The following is a 14,571-nucleotide window of genomic DNA, read 5'->3' as shown; positions in this document are numbered from 1 at the left end:
ATCCTGACTTAGAAATATATCACCGTTCTTTCACTGTCACTGGATCAAAATCCTGGAATTCCCTCCCTAACTGCATTGTAGTCAATCTACAGCACATGGTTCAAAAAGGCAGCTCACTACCTTCTCAAGGGTAACTAGGAACAGGCAATAAATGCTGGGTAGTCAGTGATGCCCAATGTCCCACAAATGAATTTTTAAAAGCCTCAAGCTTTCAAGCTTCTTGCACAAACTGAGCCAGACCTGCTGTGGGTTACATACAAATGGCAGTGGACTGAGACCTTCAATGACTATTAATCCAATCATACAAAATCTCATCCTCTCTGGCTGGTTACTGTGGTACTTTCCCAGATTACCACTCCTGGTATTTTGTGTATGTAGTTCTGCAGGCATGGCTTATTGTCACTAATCCTCATTTGCTTTATCTCAGGCTATCTAGTGATTAGAGCTAGAGGATACACCACAGTAGAGTATCTACAAAACAGATACCAGTTTTAGACAACAAGATGGTTTATTGCACAATAGTAAGTACAATTATATTGGTCAGACAGAATTACTACGACCTTAGGGAGCTAGTACAGATACATCTGCTCCATCTGAAAGGAAGAGTAAAATTCCTTGCCTCCACCCACAGATTGTGTGTCATTGGTGGAATGTAAGTATTAACCCCTTCGCAACCCTTACCTTATCCAACAGTTGCCTCATCTGATAGTTGAGTGACAAGACATATATTTGCCAGCTTCTGCAGGCACACAGTTAAAAGCTACCTATACAAACCTTCACAAACCTTGCAAAAAGCTACCTATAACTTTCCACCACTTTTCCCAAAATCTTCACCTTTATTTTCTTTGATATTAAAGCTGGATGAACTGTAATTTGTAACATTGAAAAGATTGATGTTATTGGTTTCATCTCCTGCCACAGATACGATACTCTTACCAATAATTTCATCTCCCTGGTGAGCCAGTACCTCAGCTGGATCCACACAGTTTAAACCTCAGAATCAATTCCTATTCTGTCCTGAACTAAGCTGGTGACCAGGGCATCATGCCTCTGGCCTTGTTTCAGCTCACTTGTTGCCAAATTTATGTCTTTGTGATTTACATACTTGACTATTCCAAAGCTCCCCTGACTTGACCTCTTGTCTGCCTGCCTCTGTAAACTTCATATCATTGGAATTTCAACTGACCATTATCTGTTTTTCAACAAGCCCCATTCAACAGTAAGTGTGTCCCCAAATGTCCAAAGCTGATCATTTAAAATTCTCCTCTTCCCATTTAAATCTATTTCACGGATGTATAAACTTTCACAGCTTTACAACCTTCCAACAACTCTGTGTTCCTCCGATTCTCGCCTTTTGAACATTCCCTGCAGTTTTCACTATAGCATTGCAGATATGCATTCACCTGTCTAGTTCCTAAACTCTGGAATTCCCCTGCTTACTCTCTCCAACTCTCTATTTTGATTCATTTATACAACAGGGGTATCATTGGCTGAGTCAGTATTTATTGCCTGTCTATTGTTGCCCTTGAGAAGGTGATGGTGAGCTGTCTTCTTGAACAATAGTCCATGTGCTGGAGGTAGACAAAAAATGCCATTAGGGAGTGAGTTCCAGGAGTTTGACCCAATGACATTAAAGGACTGGTTAATATCCTTCCAAGTCAGAGTAGCTTTTAACATGCAGTTGGTGATGTTCCTTGTCCATTAAGCTCTCTTTGCCCTGACTGGAAATCTACTCTTTCCCCTCCTCATAGTTTTTTTTCTTAGCATGGAGTTTTCCCTGCTTTAAAAGTATGCCATAAAAACAACTTACATTATATTGGTTCAAATTCTGTTGATAGCAACAAAGGAAAAGGTACCTCACTGACAGCTGCTGAGAATGCTTACAGGTTGCCATGTATTGGTTTCCTCTAGTCCAAATTTTTTCTGGCCTGGATAATGAATCATTGGCATCTCTTTCCAATGCAAGAAACTGCAAGGCTCTTAAACCGATTAAACTGAAGAATCCTTACTCAGCCATGCAGAAGCCAGAATTGTAAATTAAGTTAAATCATGAACAGAAAGAATAATAGAGAAAGAAACACAGATGACTTTTCAAGACAGAACAATGAAACAATTATTTTAATTTATATTTTTTCTTAAATCTACTTTGTGAAGCAGTGAAACTCCACATTTATAAATTTTAATTCTCATTGTCAAAGAGATTGTTTAAAAGCAATTATCATTAGCATGCCATTAAAAACTTACTGACTCCTAGTTATACAGGCCCTAACATTTTTTTTACAGAAATCTTGACTGCAGATCCAGTTGATGGGTACAGCTAGTTCTACCATTAGACGGTGGAATATATTAACAAGGACTGGAACAGTGCACCTTGGCACTTCAGCGGCACACCCTAGCTTTGACAACAACGTCCAGTTTGTCTGCAAGGACATCAGGAACTGCTATCCATTGATAGCCTTAATTACAAAGAACACAAAGGCATAGTAATTACACTGCACTTACAGCACAGCAAAAGGCTCTTTGGCCCAACAGATTCATTGCATAGATATGCTCCACATGAGATCTCACCATCCTTCCTTGTTTTGATCTTCCCAGCAGTAGGGGCTGCCAAAATCCTTGCTTGTACAACATAAATATTAATGTCAGTCAAGACCTACATTCAGCTTGAGCTGAGAGTTTAATGCAGGACTTGTTGAAACTGGCAGGCTATCTGCCCTTTAATGATAAATGTTTGGCATGGCCTAATTTTGTCTGCTTAACTGACATGCACATCCTGCCTGGATACTTACATGACTGATTACTGTTCAGCTAATGACCAAGTTTCAAACTTAACAGATTCCAAGGAGGTCAGGGAGGACACGAGCAATTGAAGCTTCTAATCAGACAATGCAACCGGGAACTGCATAGAACCAAATTAATCTCAATGTCTAATTAATGCATGGAGATTGGAACCTCTTATCATTACAGGATTACCTCTTGGAAGCTTAATTCACTGTACAAACAGGCATGGTATCATAAACCTGAACAGATTCATCAACTATGACATTTCCTGGTCTAACCACCTCCTAATGAAATTTCTTAAATATTCCTGTAACTCTACTGTCAGTCATTAAATTGAGATAATTAGCATACAATGAGACATGATTGCCACTGGATAAGATACCAGCAATATGATTAACTGCTATTACCAGGAGACAATATACCTTTTCTTGTCACTCTAAAGAAAATACATTGAAAACATTGAAATGGATCGGGGCCAGATGATGAATTAATAACAGTGAGAAACTTGTGAGAAGTTTTCTTTCTTCCTTCACTGTCCCTCTGCCCTAAGCTTTACTTTGGTGAAATAATAGAGTGGAGTTCCACAATTGTCAGGCCTTCAGGGCTTAAGTGGCCAGTTCTCAAGCGTCAGCTTGGACAGTGAGGTTCAATGAGCTCCTCAATCTGCAGCTTCATCACAAACAGCAAGGACTCACCAAGCTAGATTTGAAGATTTGAATAAAATGTTGAAACACTAAGTCTATGTTACCCAATCTTTATGACTGAGACACATTAATTACTCAGGTTTTTAACAAGCTCTTCACAAACACAGAATATATCTTAAGTCCAGTTCTGATATAAACTCAGCACAAGATGGCAATACCTATCACAGACAACCAATCCATCCAACCCATTGTAGAAAAGGGCGGAATCAAAAAGCATTTCTACTATAGATTTGAGGGAACTGCAATGAAGTTTGGCTTCCCAATGATTGTAAGGATTTAGAATTTGAACTGACTCTGAAATAAAAGTGAGATTTCCTCCTCATCCAGGCATTTCACTCCTTTTCATAACAGAGTTGGCCCTGAAGCTTGGATTCAGGCTATGCATTCAAGAAGGAAGCGAGAAAAAAATATGCCACAGGAAAACTATATTCACCAAGTTGCCTTCCAAATCACACACCATCCTGACATGGACATATATCATCATTCCTTCATTGTCACTCTGTCAATAACACACAGTTTCCTACTGAATATCAGTGTGAGTGCATCATCACCACAAGGACCACAACAGTTCAAGGGGAAATCTCACTTACCAGAAACACCAGTACCACACAGCCGAGTCAGGGTAACTAGGGAAGTGCAAGAAATGCAGCCTTATCAGCAATGTTCAGATCTTGAGAACAACTCAGAAGAAAATCTCTTTGAGAACTCATTGAATGCCAAAATAAAAAGAGACAGGAACCAATGTACACACATATGCTTTCCTTCTTTCTGAATTTCAATAAATAGACAGGCCTAGAGAAAATACAGGAATGGATTTGTACCGAGCTGTTCTGCTTTCCAAAACAGACCAGTGCAGATTTGAATTGAGGTCTGGCAGATTTACAGTGAATTATGTTGAATGTTATGCACAAGTACAGGCCATTCAGCCCAAGATATGTTTCCAGCAGTTATGCTTCACCTCTAACCCCACTTTATCAAAGTCGATCGTGTCCTTCATGTCCTTCTATTCTTTTCTTCCTAACATGTTTAACTAGTTTCAGATTAAATGTATCCATGCTGTTCACCTTAACTATTCTCTGTTACACCTATTCCACACTTTCACCATCCTTTTGGGAAAAACGCCTGTCCTGAATTTCCGATCAGACTTGTAAATGACATTCAGCAGAATTTTCCCAGGCCCTGAAAGAGCTGGGCAATGAAGAGAAATTTGGAAGAATCCAGTATAAATTGGAGTGATGGCATTTGCAACACTGAAAGCAGCAAGTCGCACTTACCAACTAAATTCCAGCCATCAAGACACAATTCTAGCTAGTGAACAGTGAGAGGACTATTAGCATGGTTAATTATTCATTCTCCCCTTTGTTATTACTTAATCTCATCTCGTTAATATTCACTCTTCTACACTGCCACCCTGGAAACGCCACACATTCCTGACATGGAAGTCAAAGTGGGTACCTGGCCATTCCAGCTCACTGTTTGCTCCTCTGGGCCTTCATCTTGGACTCCTTGCACTAACACCTCAGGGTATGATGCATAAGCAGTGACTATACGTAACCCACATTCATGGACACTGGCATCCAACACATGCCATCATCATTACACAGCTCCAATCCATTTACAGTCCATTTCTACAGTGTCCCGTTGCACTTGGGATCACTCCATTACTCATCATGTAATGCTGCAGCAATGCTTCAGACAGTCCACTCAGACTGAACAAAACTCTCACAGCACTCACTCACTTAGCACCTATCTGGATATTCACAACATTCCTTCCTTGTCTTGCCTTTTAGTGATTTTCCCCTTTAGCTACACTTTAAATGCTCACACTAACCTTGTCTTAGCTTTTAGCACAGACACAAAGCCAGTAGCTTGTCACAGTTGCGAGCAGTCATCAGTCAAGAGGGTGAACATGTTGCTCTACAGCAATTGTGCTACATCAATCACCTCCATCAAGAGTTAGCCACGTATGCAGCAATGCAAGCAAACAGCCATGTCTCAGACTTGTAGGCCCAGAGCAACCAGTCTGGGAAGTCACAGGAAGTCAATCAGGGAGCTGTCCAGATATCAGCGAGGGGTCTGGTCACTCATCATTCAGCATTGTCTGACAAACTCGCTCAAGGGGGTTGGCCACAGTTAGTCTTAAGGATCCATCCATGAAAAGACAAGGGGAAATGATCAGGAGCCATTGCTTTAGGAGGAAGGCTGGGGATCTTAATTGTAGGGATTGGAGTCTGAGTGCTGGGAGCAGAGGGGATTACAAGAGTTAGAGGGTGGTGAATGCAATACATAAAGTTGATAGAACATTACGGAAATTAGTCATGCAGGAGGATGTACTGTTGACACGTGGTTCCTCCTACACTGAATACTCACTGGCACTGCCCTGTCTCCTTTGGATCAAAGGGTAGCTAGATTGAGTTCAGGATCTGTCATCTCCCTGTCATTTTGGTATTGGAATTGAACACCAATTGCACAATGTGCAGGTCAGTGTGTATACCAAGCAGAATCTGAGACTGCTGGACCTAGCTCTCCATTGGGGTGGACCAAGTTAGGAAGATTGCCTGTGACAATGGAAGTTATAATGCATGTGCCATAGTGGGAGCTGGGTAAGGTGGCAGAGGTAATATGATTGTAAGGTAGCAGATGGTAAATGGTGGCACATACCTGGGAGAGTGGGAAAGGAAACGGACATTCTTCCTTCACTGCTGGGCATTTCACCAGACCGCGGGTGCCACAATAACCTGAGTGGTCCCCTCTGGCAGTCATCTGGGAAAAGGATGGACCTCCTCTATATCAGCCAATCCATCAGGATCTCCAAGTTCATCTACACAAAGTGAAGTGTCATTTTCCCCATCTCAGCCATGCCCAGGGCAAAAAACTGGAACTGGGCAAAGCAGATCCAGACCCAACAGTGTTCAAATGGCTGTGGCAACAGCATTCTCAGTATGGTGGCAGTGACAGGGATGTCAGTATATGCTGGGATATCGCAGGAGGTGGTAAGTTGTTCTGGCTATGGTGAATGGAGAATCAGGCTAGCATCAGTTGAGATGGGCACCTTAAGAATATGGTAAGTAGTTAATCGGGCAAGTTCAGGATGATTGTGAGAAAAATCATACAGAGAGAAACCCTGCACAAAATTCAACAAAAATGTAATTGTTTTGGCAAAATAGGGCAGTTTCTTCATTACCAAATGAATGAAAGAGGAATTTGTGGCTGAGAAAGCAGCCTGTCAGCCGTAGCATCTGTAATTATGAAGGGAATATCTACCACCGCTTTCCTAGTTCATGGCAGAAGTTTCAGATGCCAAAGAAATGATACCTCCACTGAATATAAGCAAGCAATTAGTTCTGCTCAATAAAAAAAGCACACCAAGTACAGGCTATGACCTTATGCATAAATGACTACAAATGAAGACAGACAAGCAGACTTTCAGAATTTCACTAAAATACAGAATTACCTTCCACAAAGCATAATTTCTCTCAGCACCAAGAAAATGGAATGAGTTGCTTACTCCTTGTCTGCTTCATGTAAGAGCCCCAGTAATGGTAAAACTGTCTGGTTTTCCTACCACACTTGTTCCATATAATTGCGAGAACAATTAATAGAGAACAAAAGGAAAATTGCTTGAATTTAATGAAACGTGCCACTTACTGGGAGTATACACGATGACATTCTGCATCAAACATGCCTTCACAATCTTAATTTAATCTAAACACAAACAAGAGCTTACTTCAATACTTGAGGGCAAGGAAAATGTCAAGGTTTACTCTAATAAGTCAGTCATTTTGAAACTTGCCTTGGTGCTAATGACTTCTGATACAGTTCTTGTTTTCAACTTTCCCTTTCAAGTCTTCATAATCAAACCAATCAAAGGAGACAGAATGAAAGTGCTGTTTCATCAGCATACACAGAGTTTCAAAGTCAAATATCACTCTTGGTTAATGAGAAAAAGTTTACTTACAACCCTATGTAGTGAAAACCCATGTTTAAGTTGCACAGATCAATTCTTTTGAAAATTCTTTTCCATTTAATAATTATTGTACCAAGAAAGCAAAGGGACTAGGAATCCATGTATAAACATTTAGTTTCATTCAGAAGAAAACTATGAACACTGGATTATCATGTGGAATTCAAGTCAGGCCAATCTCTCAAGTTTGGAAACTGGAAGCTGTCACGTCTGCCCATATCCACCATGTCTCATGGACAGGATTCTGTTTCCTCATTCCTGAGGCAGCCCCAGAGGCATGTGGATATCAAGGTAGGATGGTTCGAAAGTCTTCCTTGGTACACTGAAGCATCAGCCCAGATTTCTAACATGGCTCATGTGCTTCCTAACTTCACCCCTCGTCTCATCACCACTCAGCCCCTAGCTCACTTCCCGTGACAATGTCCCCTCATGTACCCATGCCTTCTCATACTTCCATTCCTCTCGTATCCTCATGCCCCCATGCTTCTTCATACACCTCATTTTCCCTCCTTGTCCTCTCAACCCTCATGGCTTGACCATGCCCACACATATCACCATGACACTCATATTGCTTCGATAGCCCCCACACATTCAATGCTCTCTCATAGGCCTGTGTCACCTCTATGCTCTCTCTCACACACACCTAATGGTTTCTCATACACATTCCTCTTTCATGCCCCCCCATATACCATGCTATCTCATATCCCCATGCCACCCAATTCTGTTTCATATCCCAATGCCCACTTCTTGTCCTCAAATGGCTCTTCCATTCTCTTCTCATTTTCCCATGTAAGCCTATGCCCAATGTTCCTCCATAGCCCTTCTTTCAATATCCATGACAGGCAGACCTCAGTATTTCTTTGAAATTTAATAACCATTTAATAGAGCTGTCATATATAATAAATAAATGTTCATACAGGGGAAAAAAAAGGCTCTCCTCCAAGTCCTTCACGTGGTCAATATGTTGTAAAATAAAATACTTATTTACTTACAAATTCAAAGATAGATAGGCCCTGTGGTTTTTCTTTCCTGACCACATTTTCATTTCCCAATGGAGTTGGAAATCCCATCCCAATATATTCTTAAACATGAACTCTTGGTTCAAAATAATGGTTGCTGAGCCTGATCACTCATCTACAAGGTAAAGTACGACTGGGAGGAGGAAAGGAACATGTCCATTCCCAAGAAATACTTGCATTTATCTGCTGCCTTTCACAACCTCAGATTATCCTTGCCCCCATTTCAGAAGGGCTTATGCCCGAAACATCGATTCTCCTGCTCCTTGGATGCTGCCTGACCTGCTGCGCTTTTCCAGCAACACATTTTTCAGCCCCATTTCAGCCGCAACAGATATGATGCTACCACACAGTGTAACTGAGAAGAGCAGCATCGATACATTAAAAGAATGTTCAATATTCATATGAGGGATCAGCTGATCATTAGATGAGCAAGGTTGGGAAGAAGGTAGAATGGAGCATCAACACACATTCACTGGTTGGGCCATATGGCCTGTTTCTGTGTTGTATGTTCTTTGCAATGTAGGAAGGTACATTGTAATCTACACACAGAATGTGTGGGATAATTATGAAATGCTTGTTTCAGATATAAATGGTCTGAGTGAATGAATTATGTTACTAAGTGTGTTTATGAACTTGACCAGAACAAACCTCTGCAATTTTGTATCATATTTCATTTCACAGCTTGGGGAAGAAAATTTTCAGCTCTTTGGAGCCTTAACCAATTCAGATCCAAAATAAAGGATAAACCAGATGTAGGAGGTGGTCTTTGGCACCTCTTTACCTTACAGAGTTAGCATGAATAGCAAAAGCAAAAGTACTGGGGGTGGGTGGAGTTCAGTGAAGGAGAGAGAAGTTCAGTGGAAGAGCTTGCGTAAAAGCACTGACTAAGTGAAACACAGCAAGGAGAAGCACATTTCTCAGGGCCACCATCTTGATTTTGACCATGTGAGAGTCAGTGTTCCACCTTGCCTGGGTAGCTGCCTAGGCACTTTTACAATTATTGGCCAACACAAATCTCCTCCCCTCATTAAAGAGAGTCCCAAAGGAATGGCAGTAGACATGTCTGAGTAACTTAATTGAGCATAATCTTGTGAGTTGTAAACAGAGCAATCAGAAACAATAGGAATAGATATTGTCAAACCCACTTGAGGAACATAAAAGGGAAATAAATCAACTTAAATATGCTAAATTATTTCCCACGCATCAGTGTGTTGGTTGTAATAAGTCCTTACAGGCCACCATAATTCTTTCCCCACTGTCTTAGACCAACTGACCACAACTCTTTCCAGCCGAATTCTGTCCTTGAGGCATGAAAAGACAGTATCGACAATTAAAGGAAAGATAATGCACCAGCAATTACAATGGCTTGAACAATGGCATTTGCAATACTGGACGTGCAATCATTGCAAATATCATCTTCGCAAAAAGTATCTAATGTTATGTTGCAGAATTCAGCTTGTATGAAAAGGCAATATACAGGGCAGATATAAGTTAATAATATTAATGTTTATATTCCCATGCACATTTCTGTTTTTATTTCTCCTCCTAAAATATCTTTCTTTCAGTAGTGGAAGCCTAGCAGGGAGGGCAAGGCAGCCTATGTGTGCAACCACAGGAGATGGGTTCCTATGGTTCCAAATCGAGGATTTTGTATCAGTGTTTACTGTGGAGAAAGAGATGGAAGACATAGAATGTGGGAAAACAGATGGTGACATTTTGAAAAATGTCCATATTACACAGGAGGAGGTGATGGATGCCTTGAAACGCATAAAAGTAGATAAATCCCTAGGACCTGATCAGGCGTACCCTAGAGCTTTGTGGGAAGCTAGAGAAGTGATTGCTGGGCCCCTTGCTGAGATATTTGTATCAACGATAGTCACAGGTGAGGTGCTGGAAGATTGGAGGTTGGCTAATGTGGTGCTACTATTTAAGAAAGGTGGGAAGGAAAAGCCAGGGAACTATATACTGGTGAGCTTGACATCGGTGATGGCCATGTTGTTGGAGGGAATCCTGAGGAACAGGATTTCCATGTATTTGGAAAGACAAGGACTGATTAAGGATAGTCAGAATGTGGGAAATCATGTCTCACAAACTTGATTGAGTCTTTTTAAGAAAAAGCAAAGAGGATTGATGAGGGCAGAGCAGTAGGAGTGATCAATATGAACTTCAGTAATGCATTCGACAAGGTTCCCCATGGGAGACTGGTTAGCAAGGTTAGATCTCATGGAATACAGGAAGAACTAGCCATTTGCATAAAGAACTGGCTCAAAGATAGAAGACAGAGGGTGGTGGTGGAGGGTTGTTTTTCAGACTGGAGGCCTGTGACCTGTGGAGTGCCACAAGGATCGGTGCTGGGTCCACTACTTTTTGTCATTTACATAAATGATTTGGATGTGAACATAGGAGGTATAGTTAGTAAGTTTGCAGATGACACCAAAATTGGAGGTGTAGTGAACAGCGAAGGTTACCTCAGAGTGCAACGGAATCTTGATCAGTTGGGCAAATGGGCTGGGGATTGGCAGATGGAGTTTAAGTTAGGTAAATGTGAGTTGCTGCATTTTGGAAAAGCAAATCAGAGCAGGACTTACACACTGAGTAGTCAGGTCCTGGGAGGTGCTGAACAAAGAGACCTTGGAGTGCAGGTTCATAGTTCCTTGAAAGTAAAGTCGCAGTTAGATAGGATAGTGAAGAAGGCGTTTGATATGCTTACCTTTATTGGTCAGAGCATTGAGTATAGGAGTTGGGAGGTCATGTTGCAGCTGTACAGAATATTAGTAAGGCCACTTTTGGAATATTGCGTGCAATTCTAGTCTCGCTCCTATTGGAAGGATTTTGCGAAACTTGAAAGGGTTCAGAAAAGATTTGCAAGGATGTTGCTAGGGTTGGAAGATTTGAGCTATAGGGAGAGGCTGAATGGGCTGGGGCTGTTTTCCCTGGAGCATTGAAGGCTGAGGAGTGCCCTCATAGAAGTTTATAAAATCATGAGGGGCATGTTTCGGGTAAATAGACAAAGTCTTTTCCTTGGGGTGCAGGAGTCCAGAACTAGAGGGCATAGGTTTAGGGTGAGAGGGGAAAGATATAAAAGCGACTGAAGGAGAAACGTTTTCATGGAGAGGCGGGTGCATGTATGGAACAAGTTGCCAGATGAAGTGCTGGAGGCTGGTACAATTACAACATTTAAAAGGCATCTGGATGGGTATATAAATAGGAAGGGTTTAGAGGGATATGGGCCAAGTGCTGGCAAATGAAACTAGATTAATTTAAGATATCTGGTCAGCATGGACAAGTTGGGCTGAAGGGTCTGTTTCTGTGCTGTACATCTTTATGACTGTATGTACTCAAGTACAGTGATACACGTCCAGCATTTTTTGTTTTCAGTACAGGGATACATGAGTACAGCAAAAAGTGTACAAAATCGCCATTGCTAGCACCATCTAAAGAAACCTGGTTCAAAATCTCAGATATAATTTAGAAAAATGAAGGGGTAAAGTCAAAAGATCAGCATTACAGTCCATATAAAGCAGGGAGTTCCTGCTGGCCTTAACCTCGAGGACGGGAGGCCATTCATCTTGCAGATAGACCACTACTGACTCAATGCGTTTTAGTGATTTTGTTAATGTTACTTCAGCTTCCCTCCCAAATACAATGTCCCAGCACTGATCCTACACCCACACTGGCCAAATGCCTTTTGCAATTACATAGCACTCTTTGTTTAAAGAAAACCATGCTAAAACCTCAACAGCCTGTCAAAATCGATTGTGTGGCTGCAAAGTGACTTCATTTATAAATAGGACTGGGGCGCCAAGACTCTGCTTTTAAATGGCACCAGGTCTATGAAAGCATGTTTAGCAAACCGTTGTTCATTTTGGAACAAAGGTTACGACACATCACTTAGGAGATCCTTTTGACATAAAAAAACTGACTGCAGGTTCCTTCTGGTTCAATTCCCTTCCCAATCTAAAAAAAGCAGTTCATTAAGCAAACCAACATCAAGGCAGGGCCTCTTTAACAATGCATGTGACTTTGCATCGATGGCATGAGGCTACAGCAAATTATTTTCTCTCCTGCTAGCCAAAAGTTAACTGCACTTTTCAGATAAAGATCTGGTTTCAGCCTGGCTTGCCTGTGTGCTTACAACCACATTAAGCTTTTTATGGACAAATTTAAAGAGCTGGTATTTATCTGCATCAACACAGGAATCTAGAAGGAAACAGTGCCTCAGATGGAAAAAAAACAGAAGGTTTGCAAAATTTAATGAACACAAGGAATATCAGTCATGGATCACAAAACGGTCACTGTCCATTCACGTGTATGCACTCAACACACTTATGTATTTTGACAATATGTCAATGTGTGCCAGGTCACATTAAAATTCTCCTGCTTTAAAAGCTCAATTAATTTCCCTTTTAGTCTTTTTTTTTGCTGGAATTGGAAATTGGAGTCATCTCAAGTATCTCAAGTCTTTCTTCATAACAAGACTTCAAATATAAGGGGCAAGGTGTTCAAGCCCTGCAAAGGTGGGCATGGAGGCATACATACATGGGACAGCACGGTCGCTCAGTGGTTAGCACTGCTGCCTCACAGAGCCAGGGATCCAGATTTCATTCCAGCCTCAGGCGACTGTGTGGAGTTTGCACATTCTCCTCATGTTTGCATGGGTTTCCTCCGGGTGCTCAGGTTTCCTCCCACAGTCCAAAGATGTATAGGTTAGGTGAATTGACCATGCTAAATTGCTTCATAATGTCCAGGGATACGCAGACTAGATTGATTAGCCATGGGAAATGCAAGGGCAGAGCTAAGATAAGGGGGATGATGCTCCACTGAGGGTCAGTGTGGATTCGATGAGCTAAATGGCCTGCTTCCACACTGCAGGGATTCTTAAGAAAAAGAAACATAGCATTGTCCTTGTTTCCCAGCTGTGACATACCCCTGGCTCATTTTCCAGAGGCAATGACTGGGGACTTAGCAAGAATTTCCACCTAATATGGGCTGCAGGCCATCCTGCTGGAGGTGTTTCCTGCTGCACCAATACCACCATCTCTGTAGGCCAGTTTATGTTGAAAACCTGACCAAATTTGAACAGACCTCTTCCTTACCTATCTGCCCCCAGAAAAAGATTGCTTGCCCATGGAGACGGATACTTGGAGAAAGAATGAAGGAAGAAGAAACCTCCATCAGGAACAAACAAAGTTCAGACAAAAAGAAGCAAAGAAGAGAGAGTCATGCAAACACAAGACTGATCTTCACATAAACAGGACAGAACTATTTTACTTAAATATTTACATTAATTTAAAATTTGTAGCTATTTTTGATTGGTAACAGAAACGTTTCTCAGCTTAGATTGCTGTCATCCTTACCAACCAAAAAGTCAATGGTAGAATATCTGTTCACCTCAAAAGGGCGGAACCTATTCAAAACTTAGTCAAAACTCAAAATGGCCTGTGATGATTGATTCAGTGTAAATGTTCATATTAATAAATTTTGCAAAATCCTAGTGCACTTCTTCCATCAAAGATTTATAAAAGCATTATAGCAAAAACATGCACTGCTGTTTTAGCAAAACGATAGTCACAGGTCATAAGTGACAGAGTATTTTTGAATGCTTGGCATTACCTATCCAGTTATTTTTAAGGTCTTGTTACACCACCAGATTTTAAAGTGCAGTCTGGAACAGTAAATTACAAGAGGCCCCAGACAAGCATCTGGTTATCATGTTTGTGCTCTGCTATTCAATCGTTCTGTGAGAGAGGCTTAATCAGTGTCAAAACAGACTGCAGTGTTACAGCAATTTAACTCCAGATGACAGATGAACTGCTTTGGCTCTTAAGTGAAAAATACCTGGACATGGTTTTTTTTAAGACTGCCCTAGCAGGGGCCTGCATCTACATTTCACTCAACAAACAGCAATTAAAGAGGATATTTTCATTAAGTTGCTGTTGTAAAGGAACCCAGGTAAAATGGATTGTATCGAACTGTGCATGGTCAACATGATGGCTTAATAATCAATTCATCTGTAAAACATTTATAACTATTAATAATCCTCATTTACTTACTCATCCCCATTTCAAATATAAAAATCACACAACACCAAGTTATAGTCCAA

General features: G+C 41.1%; 1 long non-coding RNA gene across 22 annotated transcripts in view; it reads right to left on the bottom strand.

Annotated features, from left to right (window-relative positions):
* LOC140465071 (uncharacterized) overlaps nt 1-14,571 on the bottom strand; it is a 222,100-nt gene that overhangs the window by 27,432 nt on the left and 180,097 nt on the right. The window lies entirely within an intron of this gene.

The sequence above is a fragment of the Chiloscyllium punctatum genome, chromosome 41, assembly GCF_047496795.1.
Source record: "Chiloscyllium punctatum isolate Juve2018m chromosome 41, sChiPun1.3, whole genome shotgun sequence".
NCBI lineage: Eukaryota > Metazoa > Chordata > Chondrichthyes > Orectolobiformes > Hemiscylliidae > Chiloscyllium > Chiloscyllium punctatum.
The sequence above is the reverse complement of the archived record's forward strand: the minus strand, read 5'-3'. Positions and strand labels throughout refer to the sequence as shown.